Source organism: Ornithodoros turicata, chromosome 1 (genome assembly GCF_037126465.1).
Source record: "Ornithodoros turicata isolate Travis chromosome 1, ASM3712646v1, whole genome shotgun sequence".
In the NCBI taxonomy this organism is placed as follows: Eukaryota; Metazoa; Arthropoda; class Arachnida; order Ixodida; family Argasidae; genus Ornithodoros; species Ornithodoros turicata.
Genome location: NC_088201.1, coordinates 119,862,876 through 119,866,135, shown reverse-complemented (window position 1 = coordinate 119,866,135; position 3,260 = coordinate 119,862,876). Strand labels below are relative to the sequence as shown.

General features: G+C 48.3%; 1 pseudogene; it reads right to left on the bottom strand.

The window, feature by feature from the left end:
* Positions 1-2,441: 2,441 nt before the first annotated feature.
* LOC135379613 (U5 spliceosomal RNA) lies at positions 2,442-2,576 on the bottom strand (annotated as a pseudogene).
* Positions 2,577-3,260: the final 684 nt, after the last annotated feature.

Here is a 3,260-nt window from a genome sequence, read left to right as displayed (position 1 = left end):
ACTCGACAGGTAAACCATCCGAACCTGGTGCTTTTCCTGTGCTGAGGGCATCAAGCGCTTCTTTTAAATCTCGCGCAGTGATTTTCCCTGTAAAGCCTAGAACACGCTCTTCAATATTTGGAATGACGAATGGAAGCTGGTCCATGCTACCTCGGCTATTTCTTTTTCGTGAAAGAGGTCTTTATAAAAATCAACGCATATATTTTCGATGTCATGCTGTGAATCGCAAAGATTTCCTTCTTTATCAACCAGTTTATCAATGATGAGATGCTTTCGCCGATAGCGCTTAGAGTTAGCTTGGCGTATCGTTTCACGGCGCTGGTTACTGTCCATCCAGGAGGACTGAACAAGCAATAGTTTCAAATCCTCCTGGAGCTCTCTGTATGCTTCCCGTTGGGGAACTGTTTCGAGCCCTAAACCGGGCAGGCATTGAAGTCCCCAACGAATGGAAAAGATAGCATGCCTCCTTTTGTGCGCCCGCGGTTTGCCCCACTTAATAAAAATAGTCTTAGCACTTTCCTTTAGATCCTCCCACCATAATAACGACACTATTGCTCCATCTATTTGACTCTCTAAATGTTCTGACACTTCCTTCACAACTTCTTCGTTGTGTAATAACCTCGGGTTCAGGCACCACCTGTTTGGTCGTCCGTTAACGTTAAGTATAGCAATTTTAAGCATTAACATTATGAAGATGAAGACACCTCTGCACTGCCTCACCATACGATATTGGAAGTATCTGTCCATTAAGCGTCCTTTTTCTTTTTGTGCACGTTTCCACCCTTGCCCGTTGCCTGGGAGGGACCTGCTGCCAGAAGCGCCGGTCGACGATACGTAGCGCCGCCGCTCTTCTGCGATGAACTCAACGAGTCCCCATCTGAAGACGAAAGAGGCCTCTTTCCTCGCACGTCCTGAAAGACTTACACATTTCGACCGAAGCCTCAGCCTCCTCTTCTCCTTTGTCGTTGCCCCCTGCCGAGGATAACGATGACGATGACAATGTCGAGGATGAGCCCGCAGAAGGTTCTTTCTCGTGTGCAGTACTCAGGTCAGCTTCCTCTGGAAGTGCACCCGGCATGTGGACGTCTGTCTTGTTTGCTTCGCTGCTAGTGGATGCCGCCGTGCTCAGGTCTGGATCTTGTGATGCAGGTTCAGACTCACCAACGGGTTTCGCTGAGATTTCCTCCGAGGTGGTTTCACTGATAGCCTCCACCACCGCCAACACTTGGTCGGTCCCTTCTTCTGCTTCACTGGTGTTACCGTGGGTGCTTATCTCTGCTGCCGAGTCATCTCCCTGTGGGATCTCCTCCATAGCTTGGTCAGACTGGTGCTCAATGTTTTTGGCTGGAGATGTCGCACTTGCATAGGTGGTCACCCCACACGTCGTAGTGGCGTGATCCTGTGCACACCTCTTACATGGAACTTTGCACCCAGCCGCCGAGTGCCCAAAATCTCCAGATTTTTTGCACTGCTCCGTCTTGCAGTGGAAGGACATGTACCCCTTCAAGCCACAGCGCCGGCACGACTTCTTCACAAGTGTAGATACACATGGCTTGGAAGCCGTTGATCTCCACGTAGTTGGGGATTTCCATTCGTGGCTGGATGACAACCCTTCTAGAACCTTTCTCCACTGACGGAGCTTCCCTGAAGAAGTCTCACTTGACAGATAACACTTTGCCATATTTTGCAAAGACTTCGCTAATGTCGTCGTTGGCCACTTCGACCTGCAAGTGCAATGTCACGAGCACCGTAGTGCAACGTAAAGGTATTGAGGGATATTCCCGCCCAGCAACCTCAAGTATCCCCTCGTTCAAAAGGGTCTCCGCCGCCTGTAGCGTTCTCGTCGTAACAACAAAACGCCCATTTCTGAAAGGGTTCGCAGCTCGCGCCGATGTACCCACCTCTTTCATTAGACCTTGAAGGACCTGGGACATCCTGACGTCCCTTTCCGTCTCGAGCTCGAAGCTGAAGTCTCTGTTGACCTTTTGCATAGCCATCTTAGAAACGTAGTGGGAGCTAGAAGCTTCCAAATCTAGATGGTGAAGAAAATACCAGGACCTCGGCACACAGCCAAAACCCGGGCGGTCAGAAGGTCGTAAAAACTCACAGATAATCCACAACTTCAGCAAAATCAGCAAAAATTCTAGAATCGCAACGGAGCTTCGAATAACACACGTCTTCTTCACTTGACGATGACCGGAGAGATGGCGAGATCAGTACGCGGATTTGAAGGAAGACCAGAGCATATATCCTACATTTTCTACATTTGTGGAGGCCCTATTCAGAACATATGAGAGGCAAAGTGATGAACTTCTGTCCCTCTCTCTCTGTTTCTTTTTCCTTTATTTATTATTATTATTATTTGTGTGTGCGTGGGGGCGGGGGGGCAGGAGACGTCTGATTTGGGCGCATGTTCTCTCTTTGAATTGAATAATATAGCCTTACCCAAACGGGTTAGGCCTATCAAAAATTGTCTAGAAGCACATTTTACTGTCCCCCTCCACGGTGATCTTTAGTAAAAGGCGAAAGATCGAAGAAAATTTATTGACATGAGCACAATGGAATGTACAATGCAAACAAGCTAACAGTGAAGACAACAAGAAGCTAACAGTGTATACAACAATCAGTGAAGCTTAGAGTGGACAGTTAATTATTTACGTCCTTAAATGATCACATATTTATAAAATGCACATCTTAAAACCGTGTATTTAGAGTGTGTGCAAACGCTCCTAGATTTACACAGACACATGTCAGCACGTGTATCAGGCACTTAGTGTTGCCGAAGGATAATTATCCCATTCTTGATGGTGAACACATTTTCAGCTGCCCACGCGTCGACAAAGCCATCAAAGTTTGTACTATGGAGCTCCTGCGTTAAGAACTCTTGCACCTCCCTGAGAAGCGATGTCACGGCCGCTAAGACGGGCAAAAACCTCGTATGTTTCACCATGGACCTGCTACGAGCCCGCCTCAAGACATGAAACCCCATGAAAGTCACAAGCCTACACAGTCGATGCGTTGGAGATCGAGGCGCTACACGAAGCGCACCCCACTGGAATGGGACACGAAGAGGAAAGCTGTGGGCCGCTCGGGACCAAAAGATCATTGAAACACGGCAGTCGTACAGTTGATGATCCAGAGTCTCTTGTGCTCTGCAGAGACAACAGAAGGGAGTGTTTGTGATACCCATTCTACACAGTCTGTCGAGCCACCAGGCGTGCCACATGAAATCACGAGTTCGACCCGGAAGATCTGCAAAC